The sequence below is a fragment of the Lissotriton vulgaris genome, chromosome 3_1 (assembly GCF_964263255.1).
Source record: "Lissotriton vulgaris chromosome 3_1, aLisVul1.2, whole genome shotgun sequence".
NCBI classification, from domain to species: domain Eukaryota; kingdom Metazoa; phylum Chordata; class Amphibia; order Caudata; family Salamandridae; genus Lissotriton; species Lissotriton vulgaris.
The window spans coordinates 1,068,442,620-1,068,464,325 of NC_141689.1; positions in this window are offsets into that span (position 1 = coordinate 1,068,442,620).

The window sequence follows — 21,706 nt, forward strand, 5'->3', positions numbered from 1 at the left end:
AGCAGAGATGCGGCCAGGGATGGCACAGGCAGTGGGGACAGAGGAAGACGTTGCACCCCTCTGCAGTGAGCATCAGTACTGGGAGCATAGAACAGTGGTAAGTAGGCTTGGGAAGCTGCACTTGCAGAACACTAGCAGCATGTGGAGAGCGGCCAGGGTATTAGCAGGACTTTTGAGGTCGGAAGCCAAGTTCCCAAACTCACCGACCGAACGGAACTGCCATTAGATCCCTGGCGTGGGACTGGGAGATACTGAACTCAGTCACAGCTCACAGGTCAATGTATTGTAAACTACTGTACTGGCCAGCGGAGGGACAGGCAGACTCACTGTTACTACTTGGATGGCCACTGCCAGCCTACGTACTAACCCTTCCCAGTATCATATAGATCCTCTGCTCTGTGCTGGCTGTGGATGATACATGTATGACCAGATGGTGTGTGCAGCAAAAGTGCAAAACCCCCGTGCTGGGCCGGGTTTCCAGTGGAGTTTTTCTCTGCATATAATTTATAGCAACTGCAACTCTCGTCTTGCGCCCCAAAACTTCGTCGAATCATGTATGGTAATTGGTAAAGCCAGAGGGTGTCCGTGTGTCATGTGGCAGCCAGGATAGTGCAGGCCCAGGGTTTAGGCATGCACATGATGCAGTTGCACTAACATGGTGCCGCAATCCTAGTCTAGTCTAAATGAGAGCCAATAGGCGCAGCAATAATTTCACCCCGGTCAAATACGCATTTAAGCTCCCGTGACTGGCTAGCTGGCCGTGGCACCGCACCGCGGGAGTCAGCCGTGTCGGTACTCGGTAGGCACTACCAGTAGCACCCGATTGCGGGCGCCTGAGCCAGGCTTGTGCGGCGGCCGGCTGCTGGCGTGGAGGGCTTAAATATGGAAGAGAACTGACGGGCAGTTAGAGAGTGTTACTGTTACGGGAACGGAAGCGCACACCTCAAGCAGCTTAGATTGGCACTGCTGCAGTACCTCAGCTCAGCCCCTGCCTGGAACGACAATGATGTCTTACAGTCAGGAGTCACGCAGATATTACCCGGAGCTCTCCAGGCAGGTTGGCATGCAAATCCAGGGTCAGAATCGAGCCAAGCAAGACGTAATGTACGATATGATATCAGAGAATGGGCCAATTGAAAGCGGCGCGCGGACAGTCACTGAGGTTAGGGCGCACACATACATTCACATAATTGCACTAAACGGGGAACTCTCTATGCAGTACATTTTTAGAACTGTCATTTCAGGAAAAAGGCAAGGTCATCTGCTGCAGGTTACATCAGAAGCATTTGTTTAGTAGTAACCAGTCTTTTCTATATTCCGAATCCTACACAACTTAAGGTGCTTTTATCTGGATGGTGGTTAAATTGTTAACACAGCCTAACAAACAATGCAAAGTAAAAACTACAGTTTTTAAAACAATTACTGCGTTATTGCAATGCAATCACAGCATGCCAAGTCGAGCAGTGGCACTGAATGCCAAAATACTTTATCGGAACAATTTCAATTCAATGATTATCATTTGAGATAGTCAGTATGTTGGCCACCGCCATCCTGTAAACCGAATGGAGTAATAATAAGCTGGCTGGCTCGATGGATTCAGGATTTCAGGCCCAAATTCCAATTACAACACAACTGACCTTTAGCAATTTCCAGTACTTTGGCACAACCAGGGCACAACTCAAATATCAAAGGCCGATAGATTCATTTCTGCCTTTAAAAATACCTAGAAATCCATTAGGTTCCGTTCTGGCACTGTCGCAGACTCGCACCTCCCAGTCCTCCCACCTCCCCCCTCCCCTCTCTCCCCCGGTCCCCCCTCGTCCACTGGAATGAAAGGAAAACTGAACAAAGTGTGAGAGCTGATCGGGTCACCTAGCTTAACTTAAAAAAACTGTAAGTCATTAGTGGTGCTCTGCTTAAGCTTAACTAACTTAATTTATTGTATTATCTTCAGTTCTTACCGTTATTCGTGGTGGGCCGGTCGGCAGGCAGGCAAAGAGTCAGACACACACTGCTGCTAGCCACTAGGGCTGGGCTACCTAGCTAGCTCAGCTCAGCTGTACTTTGCTGCGTGCTGCCTGCTTGCTACTAGCAGCTGGCCGCAGTCTGCAGTGCCAGCGCCAGCAGCCCAGGCCCAGTCCAGTAACTTGAGTGGAGACACGCACGTGACGCACTGACCCCTGGCTGGCAGCAGTGCCGGCCACCAGTGACCAGACCGTTACGGACCGACGTCACCTGCACTGCACAGCCCAGGGTCAGCTCTGCCCTTCAGCGTCGTCGTCGTCTAGGCTGGGGCCGCCGCGCGGAGCCGAGCCGGGCTAATTTAGGATGACTTTGGCCAGTACTGCTCTCTTGGGGGAGCTGCCACCTTCCGCTGTAACTGCGCAGCGTGGTGGTTATGCCGGGGCGTGGCTAGCCTGCTTAAGCCAAAATGAAAAAAATCTGCGCGCGCTTCCGCGCTCACCCACAGCCCTTGGCCCCTCCAGCCCGGCCCCACCTGGCAACTAAACTGAAACTTCCGTTCCGATGCCCCTGGCCCGCTCACCTGCCTCAAACAGAAACTATCAACAACTCTGCAGCCGGCCGGCCGCCAGGCGCCCGGCCATAATGATGAAAAAATGATGAAACGAAACGAAAGCTAACTACTTCAGTTTTTTTCTCAGAGTCAGACACAGTCACACTGCATGCATATATTATTTATTAAATATTCGCTGCCTTGAATCGCTTTGGAGTTGGCCTGGGCAGGGGCAGCTGAGGGTGCCTGCCTGGGCTGGGTGCATTTCACGACGTCAGACTAATCAATGTCACAGTTGAGTTGCAGCTGCAGCTGACGGTGTTTCAACACTATTGGTTACCCGGTCCCAAACGCTGTGACGGTAACAGTCACAGAGTGACAGACACACACATGATTGATGATGAGAGAGACTACAGTGACTCAGAGTTGACGGGCGGCGGCGGGATATGAAAACGCTGCAGCGGGAGCCAGGCAGTGAGGGCGGGCTGTACAATAAAGAAATTTATATTTATTTTTCCAGTCAGCAGCTGCAGCAGTCAAGATTCATAGACCCGGCCCTGACATTTAAGTGCCGGTGCTGAGCACCGGATAGCTCCGGCACAAATTAAGCACTGGGTGCATCCCAATACCGAGGAATCTGGGGCATCCAATTTCAGCTCGGGGCCAGGGAGTGATACTGATTCTGAATTGAGACAAACCAGGGCGGGCAATGCTGGTAAAAACCATCTCCAGGTGAAGAGATCAGTTTTTTATGTGAGGAACGCCTCCAATCCCTGAGACCGGGGACGCGAAAATATTACGGAGAAAATGGAAGAACTATGTCCGCAGGAGGAGGCGGAGGGCGAGGGCAAGGACAGGGTCAGGCAAGCAATGGTCAGCGGAAGAAGAGAGGCAGGGGTCAATGGCAGAAGAAGTAAGTAGCCACGCACAACAGACTATCATCAATCTTACCCCCATGACCCTAACCACTAAAGAGGAGAACATTCTGAGGTTGGGGCTGTCATTCGCTCCAAAAACCAATTTGAATTATGCTGCCACTCGTACTGACTTTTACAAAGCTACCCGCAAACTCAAACTGAAAAAATATCATGAAATAAAAGCTAACGAAACGGAGGATGAGATTAATACTGTACAGCCAAATCCCTCGTTAGCCCAGGAATTAAATACACTATGGACCAACGAGGACAATGACACCATGAATATGGATATCAGTGAAATCAGTATATCTGAAGGAGTGCCACGACCTCCTATGATACCGACAACGATAGTGAGTGCGAAGCCACTCCCCCCTTTCAAACCTCCGTCAACATTTTGCCCAATAATGCCACAGGACTCAATTGATGTGTTTCAAGAGAATATTGTAAGTGATCTAAAGGAGTTATATGGAAAGATCAGTAATGCGAAATACAGATATGACCAGCAAACATTTGACTATGAATCTTTGGTGCAAAAGTTCAAGAAAAACAACAATATAATCATCCGCCCCAGTGATAAAGGCGGTAATATTGTGCTTCAAACTAAGATTGAATATGACAAAGAGGCATTCCATCAGTTGAACAACAAAGAACATTACGAAAGACTAAAGGGGGATGAAGTAAAAAGCATGCAACATGAATATCATAAGCTGTTACTGAAATGGAAATTGGTAAAACTACTAGCTGAACCGGATTATAAATATCTCAAAACGGATTTTCCAGTAATACCATCTATGTACTTTATCCCAAAAGTTCATAAGGACAGAAACAACCCCCCTGGCGGACCTATCATCTCGGCCAGGGGAAGTCTACTGGAAAGAACGTCCATATACATTGACTACTTTCTCCAAAGTCACGTGAAAGGACTGAACTCTTACGTTAAGGACACAGGGTATTTCTTGTCCAAACTTGCCAACATACAGGTACGAGAGGGAGATTGGCTAAAAGCCCTCGACGTTACTTCTCTCTATACAAGTATTCGCCATGCAGATGGCATTGTAGCAATACAATATTATTTAGGGAGAAGGGAATCTGAGTTTTATGAACATAACAAAATGTTGATTCAAATGCTCCAATTCTGCCTTGAACATAATGTATTCATGTTTTTTTTTTTTTTTTTTTTTTTTTTTTTTTTTTTTTTTTTTTATTAAATTTATACTTTATTGCACTTCCAAGTTACATACACAGCCGACATCGCCTACAACCCGGGGGCCGGCGGCAACAAAGAAAAAAACCATTCTCCAATCCCCGGGTGCGGGTAAGTTACACAGCCATAAAGACCAACAGCCTAAGGGCCTGGCGGCGAAACTGCAGGTGTTGAACAGGTGTACAGAAGCAACCGATCGTAGCATCTACTATTGGATGACCGCAACTCATAAGCAGGATGCACACCCCACCGCACCAACAATATCAGACCCCAGGGGAGCAGGACGCGCCAGATTGGCAGGATCAAAATAGCCACCTGTGAAGAACTGCGTAGAAACCCAGAATCTAGGGGAACAGCAACAAGTATTCAGGGAATGGTGAATAAAGGGAAGGGGACCCCCCAAACAATAGCAAACCCACCCACCCCAAGAAAGAACAAGCCAGACTACCGAAACCCGTGCCCACTACCCACCACCCGCCCCGTACCTCAACCATGTGTCCCTCAGACAGACCAAGGGAGATCAGCAAGCGCCCGCTAGGGCGGGATTACGCCCTGGGAAGGGGACAGAGGTCGCCATAAACCAGAACAGCTGTCACAAGCAACTCTTAACGCAGAAACATCTCAAACAGTCAGGCACGAATCACCACACTGTCACAACTGTAAGATCTTCAGCCGGCACACTCCTCAACCACCGCTGACTCAGCCCCCTCCTCCTGCAACAAATCTGCCTCCACACTCTCAGGATCCGACTCACCATCCTCTTTCGCACTTTGAAACGCTCGAAACAAACCCCAAAAGTTTTTGGGCCTACTCTTTGGAGGTAGGAGTTCGCTATACACCTCTGATTGCGTGCAGCAGTAAAGCAAGTCTGTTTCCCACCGTTTTCTAGTCGGGACTGGTCCCCGCATCCAGCATAACGCCACCAGTCGCTTTGCCGTCAATAACGCCATGTCCGCTAGTCGCCGCATAGCCACAGGAAGTGGTTTTGAAAAACTAAGTAAGGCGAGCGCCGGGTTAGGCAAGATCGTGTCACCGAGGATAGCACTGAGGCCCGCAAAGACCTCAACCCAGTACTTATGTATGGCAGGACAGGTCCAGGCCATATGGAGAAAGTCTGCTGTGTGAAAGTGGCAACGCTCACACTCCGCTGACTCTCTAAGGCCATACCTATGCAGCCTCTCGGGCGTATAGTAGACACGCTGTAGGAATTTAAAATGCACCAGACGGTGCCTACCATTGAGCGAGATTTTCTTGGTATTAGTCGCACAATAACGCCACATGTCGTCTGAGATGGGAGATTGGAGGTCAGCCTGCCAGGCCAAACGGGCCTTGGAGGGGGGATATTTCCGTTGCCTGTCACCCAGTGAGCGAAGGGCCGTGATCAGTTTGCGAGCGGAGGGGGTCTTGATGACATAGGTGAGTTCCGGGACCTCCGGCGGCTCAGCCAGGTCCGGGCCTAAAACGGCAAGGGCCGCTCTACGAACCCTGTGATATTGAAAACTATGAAGCAGCGTTGACCCGGGGCAGGAGTGAAGGACCTGCTGCAGCGTTTTCAGAGTGCCGTTTAAGAAGAGATCACCCATGGTAAGAATGCCTAGGTCACGGAGTGCCTTCAGGACGCCCTTCTCAGTCAGCGGAGCCAGCCAGGCCGCCCATTCTACCCGGAGCAAAGGTGAATACAGCAGCTTGCAATCCCGGGAGCCAATCAGTGCATGCCAAGCATGATTCGTGGTGGCTATAGAGTCCAGATTGCCGACCCTTCTATCAGGTGGATAACACACTGTCGCCGGAAGCGGGACAGGGTCTGCAAAGAGTCTCTCCAGTTTCACATGAGGGATACCCGGGTCCCCATGAATCCAAGTATGCAGGTGTGCGCCCTGAGCAAGTCTGTAGTATCGCTCCAGATCCGGTGCCCCAAGGCCTCCCTGGTCGTACGGAAGGGTGAGTGTTTGCCACTGCACCCGCGGCTGTTTGCCCCCCCACGCCAGGCGGACGAGTGTTTGGGTGAGTTGCCGGAAGAAAGCCTTGGAGAGGACTACTGGAATATTCACAAAGAGGAAGAGGAACCTGGGGAGTACCACCATTTTCATGAGCGCAATCCTGCCCATGAGCGAAAGCGGGAGCCTAGACCACACTTCGACGTCGTCTACCAGTTTGGAGTAGGCCACACCATAGTTCTCGCGTATCAGGACTTCCGGGTCCGTATGTATGCGTATCCCCAAATAGCGGATAGCATCCGTGGTCCATTGCAAGGGGTACTCCGAGTCGAAAGGGAGCGTCACCGGCGTCAGGGGCAACGCTACTGACTTATTCCAGTTGACGCGAAGACCAGAAAGAGCCCCGAACCTAACCACCTCCCGTAGCACCGCAGAGAGATTAGTCTCCGGGTCCCGAACATATAGCAGAGTGTCGTCCGCATAAGTGGAGATACCGATCTGGTACGTCGGGAAGTTGATCCCTTCAAACCGGTGGTACTCTCGTATAGCGCAGGCGAGCGGCTCCGCTACCAAGGCATACAGCAGGGGAGAGAGGGGGCAGCCTTGACGTGTGCCCCTCCCAATATCGATGGGAGCAGTGACCAGGCTACCTATCTTTAGCCTCGCAGTAGGTTTGTAGTATAGGGCGCTCAACATTTGCAAAAACGGCTCTCCTAGGCCAAATTTACGGAGGACTCTCAGCATAAACGGCCACTCAACGGAGTCAAAGGCCTTCTCCATATCCAAGAAGATGGCCACCGCTTTGTGTTCGTGTTTGACATGCTGGATTGTGCCCAGGACCGTGCGAATATTATAAGTGAGATTGCGTGAGGGGACAAATCCCGCCTGCTCCGGGGCAACCAGATCCGGAACCAGCAACGCCAAACGAGTCGCAAGAACTTTAGCATACAGCTTCGCGTCCACATTTATCAGCGATAGCGGCCGGTAGGAGCCACACTGATTCGGGGGCTTGCCAGGTTTCGGGATGGTAATAAGCAACGCCTCTCTCATGGATTTCGACATGCTGCCCTGCTGGCAGATGTCATCGAACAAGAGCATCAAGTACGGGACCAGTTGCTCCTGGAAGGCCTTATAGAAGGACACCGTGAGACCGTCCGCACCAGGAGCGCTACCAGATTTCATGCCCTCCAGCGCTTCCGTTATCTCCTCTTTCTGAATGGGGGCCATTAGAAACTCCCTCTGCCAGTCAGCTAGGAAGGGCATTCGGATGTAGCTCAAGTAGTCGTCTATTTCGTCCTCAAGGCGTGCGTCCCTCGAGGAGTAGAGGGCAGTGTAGTAGGCATGAAATTCCGCCAAGATGTCCTGCTCCTCCGTAACCACCGCCCCAGTAGCCGTCTCCAACTCCTCGATAACCAATGGGGGCCTACTGTTGCGCATAAGTTTGGCTAGGAGTGCACCAGGCCGCTCCCGTTCCCCATACACACGCGCCGTCGCGTATTTGCCCATATGCTTAATTTCCCTGTCCGCCTCCTCCTGAAATTCATCTAGCAGGGACTTAAGCGTGACCATATTGGCTGCGTCCCCCGTGTCTACCGCCTGATTATCCAGGCTAGAGAGCTGAGTCTCGAGCACTTGCAGGCGTCGCCTGATAGCCTTGAGCACCCCAGAGTGTTTCGCCATAGTCATCCCTCTGATGAAAACTTTAAAAGCGTCCCAGAGAACTTGGACGCTGTCCACTGAGCCCACATTGGTCGCGAAATAGGTCTCTATGTCTTCGGCGAGTTCCCCTCTGAAAACCTCATCTAAGAGGGAGTACGGGGGGAACCTCCACGTGAAGGGGGGGATCCTCCTGGGAGGAGCCACCAGTTGCAAGAGCAAGGGCGAGTGATCAGACAGCGTGCGCGGGAAAACCGTGCAGGCTTTCACCATATCTAGCAAAGAGCGGGAAACAAACCAATAATCTATACGTGTGTGAATGTTGTGATAGGCCGAGTAGTGAGTGAACCCACCCCGCCCCGAGTGTCTATGTCGCCACACATCAAGCAAATCAAGTTTCACACATTCCGACAAAAGGAGGGACGCAGAAGCAGCAGGGGACCTAGGGGGGCCCGCAGATCTGTCAAGGTCCGGGTTCAGCACTAAGTTAAAGTCCCCCCCCCACAGCATTCTAGCGCCCACAAACTGCCTGCAACTGTCAGCAAGCGAAGCATAGAACTCCGGGGAGTCGTAATTTGGGCCATACACATTCACCAGCAGAAGATCATGATCCTTTCCAACACAGCGCGCAACCACAAACCTCCCTTCAGGGTCTACCGCCAGTCGGGTCAGTGACAAACGGGATTTGGGATTAGCCCATATGAGCACCCCCCTAGCGTGTGTCGTGAACCCCGCAGCGACACAAGCGGGGCCAAGGCCCCTCACCTGTAACATAGGGCTGGATAGTGGCAAATGTGTTTCCTGCAGTAACGCAAGGTCAATGTGATGTCGATGCAAATAGGCTAAGACCTTCCTGAGCTTGCGGAAATCGTTGAGCCCCCTTACATTCCAGGACAGTAATCGCAGGGAGCTCGGGGAGCACTCCGCATTCAATGATTCAACAGTCGACATGGTAGATTAGAAGGAAAATGTTGCAGAGCAGACAGCGTGGCAGACACAGTGCAGTAGTCGGCAAAAACATACCCCCCACCCGGCAAACCCTGAACCCCAAACAGCATGGCAGCAAGAATACACAAGCACAACCAACAGCCACCCACCCACAGCCGACCAACCCCAACCCGGTCAGACAGAGCTTAGCACTACCCACCCTGAACCCACCCGAAACACCCCACTACAAACCCAGGACCCCCTAGAGGGTCGAAAAGCCGAAAGCGCAGGGGCAGAGGTACTGGCCAGACAACAATATACTCCAACAAAGGCCAGAAACAGTCGGTGCTCCCAGCCCTACCCCCATAGCGTTCGGCACCCCACCCACGCCCCAGCAATAGAACAAGCAGAGTGGCGAATAATCAGTCCCTACATACCATCGGGGGCACCCTTCCGACAACCAAGGAAGAACAGCAAAAGTTCGAGCCCCATTATGTGGCACCACCCCGAACCAGGCAGATTAAGGGGCACAAACCAACATGTCGTGAAGGCAAAGGAGAGTCATATCAAAAACTGGAATCCAATACATACAGTGACAGTAAAATAGCCAAGCCAAGCCACGCAGCGTGAGACAGTTCAGCCTTGGCCCTCCGAAGATCTAGCCTCCTCATCCTCCGGACGCTGACCCCTCGGGTTGTTGCGCTGTTCTTTGGCCCATTCCTTAAGCGACTTTTTCAGATCAGCCGGGTCGGTGAAAAAATGCGAATGTCCTTGTTTATTTATCCGAAGTCTCGCCGGGTATAGCATGGCGTAGTCGAGCCCCATGTCTCGCATCTGTTTCTTGTAGGGAGCGAACCGCTTTCGCTCCTCCTGCACCCTAGCAGTGAAGTCAGGATAGAGGGAGATGTTCATTCCTTCAAACTGCAATTCCCCCTTCTCTCGCGCCAGATGGAGGGCCAGGTCGCGGTCCCTGTAATTCAAAAGTTTTGCGATGATTGGTCTCGGCGGGAGGCCAGGCTGCGGCTGGGGTCCGAGAGTGCGATGTGCCCGTTCAACAATAAACATGGGGGAGAAGACGTCCTCCCCCAGGAGCTTGTGAAGCAGCTTCTCGACAAACAGTTCCATCTTACCGGTGTTGGTGGATTCCGCAACCCCCGTGATGCGGATGTTGGAGCGCCGCGAGCGCGCTTCCAAATCCTCCGTTTTGTCTTGTATGACCTGGAGAAGACGGCCGAAGTGCTTACGGTCCCTATCCCACTCCGTTTGGGCCTCCTCTGCCTCCGTCAGCCTACGCTCCGCCATGTCCAAACGTTCCGCATGTTTGTCCACCCTTTCGGACATCCGGTCCATACGGAATGATAAGGCGTCGATTTTCGAGCCGATCGCCGACATACTGTCCTGCAGGCCTTTCTCCATGGCGCCTAGCATCTCACGAATGTCCGCACAGAGCGAGCCCTCCGCCGCCTGCGCTGATGTTTCCGGAGGAGCATTCTCCGCGCCCTTCGGCCTCCGCTGGTCGAACGTGAGCTTCGGTTGATTTCTGTCTCCTTTCACCATGGCAGAGGTCCCAGAAGATATGGCAAGCAAAGAGCAAGAGGTGGCTCGACGTAGGAGAAGAGCCAGGGGAGCAAACTCCGCGAAGCAGTCCGGAGCAAAGCAGGGGACGACGGCCAAAGATGGCGGCCGCGAGCCTCGTGGCACAGACTAGTCCAAGGGGAGAAGCCCAAACTCCAGTGTCACACTACGGTGCAGGGCACACCGCGGGGTGTCGAGAAGCGCCAGTACACACAGAAGCACACGGCCCAATACCAGTGTCTTTCCAGTCCTCGGGGCAATCCGAGTTGCGGTGGAGCCCGTCAACCGGCAGCAGTAGGGCGCTACTTCCCGCGGTCCAGCCAGTAGGTCACTTCAGGGAGCCCCAGGTCTCCACCAAGGGGTCGCAGCAAACACACACGAGGCAGAGGGGCCACAGTGAACTGGCACTGGTGATGACCGGTCCAGAAACCGCACAGGGTAGTGGGTCGTCCGGCAGGACGGGGCCACGCAGGAACCTCACGCCGCACGTCGCGTTACGCAGGGCAGGCAGCCCCCAAGGATAGTCCGCGGATTGCGGCCTGGTCCGCAACTCCAAACACCGCCGGTCCGGTGATCGATGCCACCACCGATTTCGATCAGGAAAGGCGCCCCCAGCAGCTCCAGGGGTCGTAGAAGCAAATTCCGCTCTCGCTGGAGACCGCGAGGTGCCAAAAAGGATCAGTTTGATGGATATTAAAGGGGCTCAGGCGAGGAGCTCAGCACTCACACGTCTTGCATGGACGCCAGCAAGCTCCGCCCCCCCATAATGTATTCATGTTTAGTAATTTACTGTACAGGCAACTGCAGGGAGTAGCTATGGGGGCCAGTTTCTCTCCAGGCTTCGCATGTTTGCACATGGGAGCCTGGGAGGAACTGGTCCTCCATACGTATTTTCAGCAAGAAATGAGTAATCATGTCATTAGTTGGCATAGATTCATTGATGATCTGTTTGTGGTGTAGAGGGGGAGCAAGGAGGAGGCGTTGGGGTTTATAGATTGTCTTAACGATAACAATCTCAACATACACTTCACAGGGGAGTTAATTCAGCAACAGGTCCCCTTTCTGGATACCTTAGTGTATGTACAAAATAATAAGCTTGAAACAAAGTTGTACCGCAAGCGAATAGCTGGCAATACAACACTCCATGCTGATAGTGCACACCCTCGCCACCTTGTTATGAGCATACCATAAGGCGAAATGCTGCGACTCTGCAGACTATACAGTACTGAGAAGGATTTAATAGAAGCACAGAATGCCAGCTCCGCTAGATTCCGGGAGCGGGGTTACTCACAGAAAGTCGAAGCAATTCACAAAACAAGAAACCTAGATCGCCAATCCCTGCTAGCAAAATATAGCCCTCCCACCAATACAGAAACCAGTGTAGCAGTTACAGGATCCGCACTCAATCCCCAAGTAGGAACCTTCAGAATTATCACAGGCTTCTCATCTCAGCACCGGGAGGTGAGGAGAATTATTAACAAAAGCTGGCCCATAGTACTGAAGGACAGCATAATAGGGCATAAACTGCCTAAACGGGCCTCGATTACATATAGTAGGGTGCCCAGTATGAGGGACAGATTGGTGGAGACGGGACCTGAAGTACTAACGAAAACATCATGGTATCACACTAGAGGAGGCTTCCACAAGTGTAAGACATGCAAGGCCTGCATGCATGGGGTTAACCGCACGAGTTATCAAGATGGGTTCGGTCACAGGGAGCACAAAATTACCAAGACCTTAACGTGAAAAACTGAGTTTGCTATATACATCTTAGAAGGCTCCTGCCCACTGCAATATGTGGGCAGTACCAAGCTCCCTGTTCATAAGAGAATCCTGCAGCATTTGAGGGCTATAACATCACAGGATAATACTTATCCTGTGGCGCGTCATTTCAGGACCCACCACAATAGTAACAATAAAGACCTTAAGTACTATGTAGTGGATTCCATTCTGCCTAGCAGGAGAGGAGGCGACAGAGAGGCCAACCCCAGAAAGCTTGAGACAAGATACATCTTACAGCTCAACAGTAAACAGCCTAATGGGTTAAATGTGACTGAGGACCTCTATACCTGTCTGCATAGATAGACAAGGATACCAGATATACCATAGTGATGTGATCTAACAACATCAAGATGAGGACCTAAGTGTCAGTTTAACATGGAGAATGCTACAATATTGATCAAAAAATTGTTTTTATCTTGCTTATTTATTGATATTTGATATTGATTACTATTTTTATAGATTGTAAAATGTCTTTTTAATATAAATGAGAGTATATTTGGTTTTTATTATTGATTAGCAACGGATGACACCTGACTAAAAATGGTTCCGGTCACACAATTATGGAATTAACAGGTATTCTGTTCTGCTTCTTCAACAGTATCTAAAATATTCAGGAATGAAAAAAAAAGAAAAAAATGAAATTCAGACGTGTACAAGGTGGATCCTCTAAAGTGTGAATCAAATTGACTTACCAACCTTTATTGTGAGCAAGGACTTTGGACTTATGTGATACAAGGGCTATCTGTATTGTACAAGAACCAGGAATTGAATGAAGCTAATTGCAATGTATATTCGTTATACTTTGATCTATCTAGGGATGATGACTTTGCTCCCCCAATTCCATGAGTAAAAACTGACTAAGGGGGTACATTTGCCAGTTCTTTACAAGTTATGGCACCCACACATGGAACATTATTGTGATGATGTTTTAATTTGTGTCTGCTAAACATAGCAATCATTGATCTTGTGACTGCAATGCAGACATGTGACGGTCTTCTTTTCTATTATACTGACTGGGCTCAGTCAGTTATTTTAGAAATGTGTTTTTAAATGGTATGTGTGGTTATTTTATGCCCAATGCACTTTTTTTCACGGTATTGCACTAGTATAATTACATATATGCACCATGTGCTGGAGGCTCTGTGCAATTTAGGTAAAAGGATTGTTATAGAGACACAATGAATAGCTAAACCAGTATGGAAGCAAAGACTTACATATGGAGTTGTAAACATGACAACTCCAACCAGTTGTTTTTAGAAATTACTAATAGAGTGGATTGCGATTTGACAAGGAACAATGCAATTCACTAAACATTATGTAAGCATTTAAGATGGTACTTGTTATTATTGCTTTTAGTAAGATAGGCATTTTAACCAATGTACGTCATGCTTTACTTCGAACAAATGTATTTAACTAATGATCGAAATTTATTTTACCGAAGGATTTCAAATGAAATGTATTATACATTGAAATGAAACTGGGTCCGCTTTCTAGCTCTATTCGATGGAGCCCAATCACAGCACAGCACTTGCACTTTAAATAATTCACTCTCACTAATTTTTGCTGTCATGTGAGCAAGGCACCTGTGTGCCGAAACGTTATGAAGCCGACAAGTGAATAAAAGAAAATTGAGCACCGCAAAATCTGGTCCGTGCATTGTATTCCTGGCGCATGCTGTGGCGAGCCGCAATCGCGCTGGAAAACTTTGGTTTGGAATATATATATATATATATATATATATATATATATATATATATATATATATATATATATATATATATATATATATATATATATATATATATATATATGTATATTCACTGAAAAAACCATAGGTTATAGACCATATATAGTTAGGAATTTGCATTACAAAACCTTGAAAATTCACTGAAAAAACCATAGGTTAGAGACCATATATAGTTAGCTGGACATTTTATTGATATAAAACCAATGAAATTCCATATATAGTTAGTTGCACTAACTATATATTTCGCGCATCCGCAATCCAATGCTGATGATGTCACATATTACATCATTCATGACATGGTCAGTGACATCACTGATGACATCACTGATGACATCACTGATGACATCTCAAATGACATCACTGATGACATCACTGATGACATCATCCAGTGTCTGTGTGTTTTTCTTTAGTTTAAATATGTTTTACATATTGAAGAATGAGTGGATGTATAAGAGTATGGATGAAGGATTTGATTGTATAAGTGAGTAAGTATGTGTTAGTATATCTGTGAAAATGTAAGCTGTTCTGTGTTTTTTAATGTATAGATGAAGAAATCAAGGTGTGATTGATTCTTTACAGGACTGACTAGGTGTGTGAGTAACTCCATGGATGAGTGGCAGTGTGTGAGTGTCTGCATAGGTGTATGAGTGCATATGACAGTGTTGTAATGATGAGTGACTGTATGTACGAGTGATTGTATGGGTGAATGAGTGAATGTGTGTGTAGACGTAGGAATCAGTGAGTGCGTATGTAGTAAATGTTATTCGTGTGTCAATGGTTTCAAAAATTAAACTCTGTATTTTACACTAGGTGTAACAGAGGTTATATTAGAGTGTAAGGAGGTGCATTGTATTATCACATAAAGTATATCATCAGTGGTGTGATCATTGATGTTAAATGAGATGTCATCAGTGATGTCATCAGTGATGTCATTTGAGATGTCATCAGTGATGTCATCAGTGATGTCACTGACTATGTCATGAATGATGTAATATGTGACATCATCAGCATTGGATTGCGGATGCGCGAAATATATAGTTAATGCAACTAACTATATATGGAATTTCATTGGTTTTATATCAATAAAATGTCCAGCTAACTATATATGGTCTCTAACCTATGGTTTTTTCAGTGAATTTTCAAGGTTTTGTAAATGCAAATTCCTAACTATATATGGTCTATAACCTATGGTTTTTTCAGTGAATTTCATTGGTTTTTTAAAAGCTAATATCTATAGCTGTAAAATATATTCTTTATTACGTGACGTATCACGTAGCCACGTGAGACGCCTCATGACGCGTCGCATAACCGTGACGTATCGGCTCTGCAGCGCAAACAAAACCCGTAACGTAAGCGCGCCGGAGCACATTTACAGATATATATATTTTTTTAACCTTAATTAGACAAAATCCACACGTGCACATATCTTGAGGCCTTGCAAAGGCACATCAAACAAACAGTCCCTACAATTTTGCCAAGTTTGGTGAAAATCTATTCCCTTAAATTTTATTTTACTGTTTCTCTTGGTTTTCCCCTTGTTACGCTTACCGGAACGCTACCCGGTACGCAAACCGGATGCTCCAAAAACACAAGATGGCGGACTCCCGTTACGCTGCCGGTTAGCTGCCCGGTTCGCGTACCGGGAAGCGCCTCTACGGCGAAAAATCGCAAAAAATGTTTTATTTATTTTTTGCCCCGCGGGGCACTTTAATATCCCCATCATCAATCCTAGGGGGTCAGGAGGGGTCTACCTTGCCCCCTTTCCTTCATTTCCCCCTTCATTTTTCACCACCTCTTGTCTCTCGATCCTACCGAGAGACAAGATGGCGGCCACTCCGGACTGTTTAGAATGTTGACAGACACCGGAGAGCCAATCAGCTTCACTTCGCGAAGTTCCGTTACGCGTCAGGTACGAGAACCGGGGTGCTAACTGGAGCGCTGTCACAGATATATTTGTTTTTTAAAACGTTAATTTCTCAAAATCCACTGGAGCACATATATTGAGACATAGCAAAGGCACGTCGGGCAAACCATATCTACAATTTTGCCAAGTTTTGTGTAAATCCATTCAGCCGTTCGAGCTAAAAGTGATTCCAACCGCACTATGGAAAAATGAATGGGAAAAACGTGTTTTGGGACCCCCCTTTTTTCTCGGCCCCCCCTTGACGAAACCCCCCAAATTTTCGGGGGCTGCTCAGAAACAAAATGTGCCATATTCCTGAAAATTTCAGCCAATTCCGTCCACAATTGCCAAAGTTATTCGACATAGAATTTTCAGAAATCCCATAGGAAAAAAATCCTAACTATATATACCTACTGGCGACCGCCAGTAGGTAATATATACACACACATATATATATATATATATATATATATATATATACTTTCGCCAGTCACCGCACCTCACATGCCTTTGTGTTTCCAAGTTTTCTTTTCAAAGTTGGTGTCTTTTTCACATCAATCAATTCAGCATTTTAATGACAAAATTCCTATTTTGGGTAAAATCCTTTAGCTGCAAATGTTGACAGACTAGAATGAACCGCGAATACTGTCATTATTTAATGTTGCCCAGAAAATATGATTTTGAAAAATATGATTGACAGAAAACATGATTCATAATGATCAATGTAAATAGCAGCAAATGCACAACACAATATATGTGAGCATATCAAGTGTATAAATAAAATGTATTCAACAGAGTGTGCCCACTTAGGCTGAATCCACGGCAGCAATCTATGGACATATGTAAGCATGTTGGGAGCGTAATATGCAAGGGATTGGTCTAATTGAGGTTGCGCACCAATACTTGGTGCACAATAGTAGAACATTCATTTATTGTATGTGACAATTGAGTTTATGTGTCTGCATACAATGCATCAAATGCATTTAATAAAAAAACATATGGTGAACATTTAGATTGACTGATGTGTACAACCTTGTTGAAAGTCTTTCTTCTTTGACCATGATCCTTTCACATGCCACTTTTTGTAAATGTGTCTGTAAAAATCGTGCCTCACTATCAGTGAGCAAGGCTGCAAGACAGACAAAACATGTATGGTGGTTTTCGGTAGCCCACAATACATTTTGAAACTAGACAATATCACATGACTGTAGCTTTCTTGGTGAAGAAATGACTCCTTCACCATAATCGGTGAAAGGACAGACAGCTGTATTCACTGAAAAAAACAAAGGTCACAGGGACGTTATAGTTAGGCTCAGATTTCATGTGTACAAAACCAGTGAAATTTTGTAGTTATCGTTACTTGAGCTAACTATAACCTGTGCCCCAGCAATGCAATGCACTGCTTATGACCTCACATAATAAATCACTTATGACATGATCTGTGACATCACTGATGACATCACTGATAACATATCAAATGGCATTACAGATGACATCACTGATGACATTATCCCATGACTGTAAGTGTTTCCAAAACATTTCTGAGACTTAAATATATACACTAAGCAATAGTATAGGTTGACGTGCTATTCTCTCCGTATTAGTAATTAGTCATATTATTTCCAACATTTCTCATCAGAGTAGATGTTTGACTGTCCTTATCAGTGTGTGAGTGGATGTCTGAATTGCTATATGAGTGTGTGACTGGGTATGTGAGTGGCTATATGGATGTGTTAGTGGGTATGTGAGTAGCTGTATGGGTGAGTTAGTGGCTTTGTGAGTGGCTGCATATTTATGTGAGTGGGTGAGTAAGTGGCTGTATGGGTGACTGCATTGGTATGTGAGTGGCTCTATGGGTGAGCTAGTGGATGTGTGAGTGGCTGAATAGGTGTGTGAGTGGCTGTATGGGAGACTGATTAGCTGTGTGAGTGGCTGTATGGGCAAGGGAGTGGGTGTTTGAGTGGCTGTATTGGTGTATTAGCAGCTGTTTGAGTGTGTTTATAAGTTCGTGGGTGTGAGTGGTTATTTTGTAGGATGAATATATGTGTGAGTGGCTGTACATGTCAGTGAATGGGTGTGTGAGTGGTTGTATAGATGTGTGAATGGGTATGTAAGTGGTTCTGTAGGTGTTTGAGTGGGTTTGTGAGTGGTTGCTTGGGTGAGTGAGTGAATGTGTCAGTGGCTGTTTGGGTACCTGAGTGTATGTGTCAGTAGCTGTGTTGGTGAGTGTTAGTGTGAGTGGCTGAATAGGTGTGTGAGTGGCTGTATGGGAGACTGATTAGCTGTGTGAGTGGCTGTATGGGCAAGGGAGTGGGTGTTTGAGTGGCTGTATTGGTGTATTAGCAGCTGTTTGAGTGTATATGGGTGAGTGTTTGGGTTTGTGAGTACCTGTGTGGGTGAGTGAGTAGCTGTGTGAGTTTCTGTATTGGTGATTGTGTCAGTGTGTGAGTGACAGTAAGTATATATGAGTGGGTGTGCAAGTGTCTGTATTTCTGTATGACTGGATTTGTGAGTGGTCATATTGGATGAGTGAGTGGGTGCATTAGTGGATGTATGAATAAGTTAGTTGGTGAGTGAGTGGCAGTATGAGTGAGTGGTTGTGTGAGTGGCTCTATGTTTGAGTGACTGCTTTTGTGAGTACTGGTATGGGTCTGTGAATGTGTATGTGAGCAGTTGTGTGGGAGTGAGTGTATGAGAGGTTCTATTGGGGTGTGAGTGGGTGTGTGAGTGGTTCTGTAGATGATGGCAACAGTGATGTCATTTGAGATGTCAGTGATGTCCCTGACACTTTCATGAATGATGTAATTAGTGGGGTCATAATACGTGCATTGCGGGAGTGTAAGTAATAGTTAACTCAGGTAAATATAACAGCTGAATTTCAATAGTTTTGTGCAAGTGAAATCTGAGCCTAACTATAATGTCCCTGTAACCTTTGGTTTTTTAAGCTAATTTAAAAAGTGTTTTCAGTTCTATTTCCAAACTGTAATGTCCCTGTAACCTTTGTTTTTTTCAGTGAATCTCTACTTTAAAAAAAAATATCCTATGTCCTAAATATGAACCTTTGGTTGAGTCAGTGAATTTCAATGTTTTTTTAAATGTTATTTCCTAACTGTAACCTGTAACCTCTGAGAGTAGGTGTGTGACTGGATGTTGGGTCACTGAGTGGATGTGTGAGTTGTTTTGTGGGTGTGTGAGTGGCTTTATGGGTCTGTATGTGGACATGTGAGTGACTGTATGGGTGTGTACATGGCTTTGTAAAGTGGTGTATGAGTGCCTGTGTGGATCTGAGAGTGGGCGTGAGAGTGTCTGAGTGGGTATGTGAGTGGATGCATGATTGTTTGAGTGGGTCTGTGACTGGATGCGTGAGTGTCTGAGTGGATCTGTGAGTAGGTGCATGAGTGACTGAGTTGGTCTGTGAGTCGGTGTGTCAGTCTCTGTCTGAGTCAAAGTGGGTGCATGAATGTCTTTAAAGGTCTGTGAGAGGATGGATGAGTCTCTGAGTGGGTGCATGACTGTCTGAGTGTGTCTGTGAGTGCTTGTGTGAGCCTCTGAGTGGGTCTGTGAGCAGAAGAGTGAGTGTCTGAGTGGGTTAGTCAGTTGGTGCATGAGTCTCTGAGTGGATCTCTGAGTGAGTGTCTGACCTGGTCTCTGAGTGGGCGCATGAATATCTGAGTGGGCCTGTAAGTCGGTGTGTGTGTGTCTGAGTCAGTCTGTTAGGGTGTGCATGAGTCTCTTAGTGGGTCTGTTAGTGGGTGCATGAGCCTCTAAGTGGATTTGTGAGTGTGTGTGAGTCTCAGTGGGTCTGTGAGGGGGTGCATGAGGGCTTGAATAGACCTGTGAGTGGGTGCATGAGTTTCTGAGTGTGTCTGTCAGTGGGTACATTTGTCTCTTAGTGGGTCAGAGAGTGCGTGCTTGAGTGTGTGAGTAGATGCATGAGTGGGTCTATCAGTGGGTACGTGCTAAAAAAATAGGGGGCACATTGGAGCAGGTCCTTATGCCAACTCTCCCTGTGGTGGTCCTCCTGTCCAGCTTGCCAACAGTCTGCTACCCTCTGTTACCTTCGGTTTTCTGCCTTCCCTGCTTGTTTTTCTGTCTCTTCTCTGGTTACTCGTGCTCTCTATTTAGCCTCTTTCTGCTTGTTCTGCCTATTATTTTACCTCTTTCTGCTCGCTCATGATCTTTATTTTGCCTCTTTCTCCTCCTTTCTCACCTATTTTCTGTCTTGCTGTTCACTTCTGACCTCTATTTAGTCTCTTTCTGCCTGTTATTTTGCCTCTTTCCGCTTGCTCCTAACCTTTAGTCTGCCTCTTTCTGTTTGTGTCTGACCTTTATTCTGCCTCTTTCTGCTTGTTTCTCACTTTTATTCTGCCTCTTGCGGATTGTTTATCACCTTTATTCTGCCTCTTGCGGTCATTTCTTACTGTCATTGTAGCAATGGCCTGGTTCTTATGCACATGCTAGGATTCTGGATTGTAGGTTCTGCATCTTAACTCAGTGTCTGAGAAAAGATTTCATGGTTAGGTGTTAAGCTTCTTGTCTCAATAATTGCTCTACAAGGGAACATATTTACTGTATATCAATATATTGGTAGGGGAGAACGTTTCAGTTAACAAGCTTTCTGTGTTAAGCCAATTGAGGCTGATTCTTTTCTCCACTTGATTACAATGTGCCATCTTTGGTAAATCACTTCATCTCACTGTATATCAATTTTATGTGCCAAAATGTAGAGTATTTACCAACAAGAGCTATCTCAGTAAGCACAGATTTACAATCCACAATACATGGACTCCCCAGTTCTTCTCAGACTCAAATATTATGATTTTTTCAACATGTTGCCAGTTGTTCTCCACTGAATTGTGAATTGAGAGTGAAAGTAGCAGTTGATTGCACTAGATGAACAAACAGGATTGCCTTGCATGCTTTTGGTGTATTAATTGGATATACTGAAAAACACTTGTTACCACTGCTGTCGGCTTATGCAGCTTAGATATGACCTCTATTATGGCATGGTAATATTAGAGCTCCTTTTTTAGTAGGGCTGATCTTCAGGTTGAGAACTCAGAACTATTCACAGCAACACAGATTCCCTCCCTTTATAAATTTATGAGAATATTTTTATGTTGATAGACTAGCTTGAGGTCGAGATGGGATCCTTGAAGATTACATGGTAAGCTGTTCATGTGCTGTTAGGGTTGATGAAATGAGTACTATTGAGGTGACAAATAATGGCACATATTATTTAAGTTGGCTCGACATATGACATCCACTGTAGTCACCACTATGGGCCTCATTACGAATTTCTGTTGGAGAGCAACAGACAGGCCATCTTTTGTGGTCCGACCTACATCTGGTGTTGTAAGTCGTCCACTGCCTTATGATGAATGACAGTCAGAGGCAGCTGGCAAAGGTACCTACCGACACTTCTGACAGGCTCAGGAAGCTGGTCTGAATGTCTATTGGAATGTAATAACCTACAATAGGGTGGTGCCTGGTCAGGCACCGCCGTAGGGATTACAATGGCACTTTCAGACATCCTTTGAATG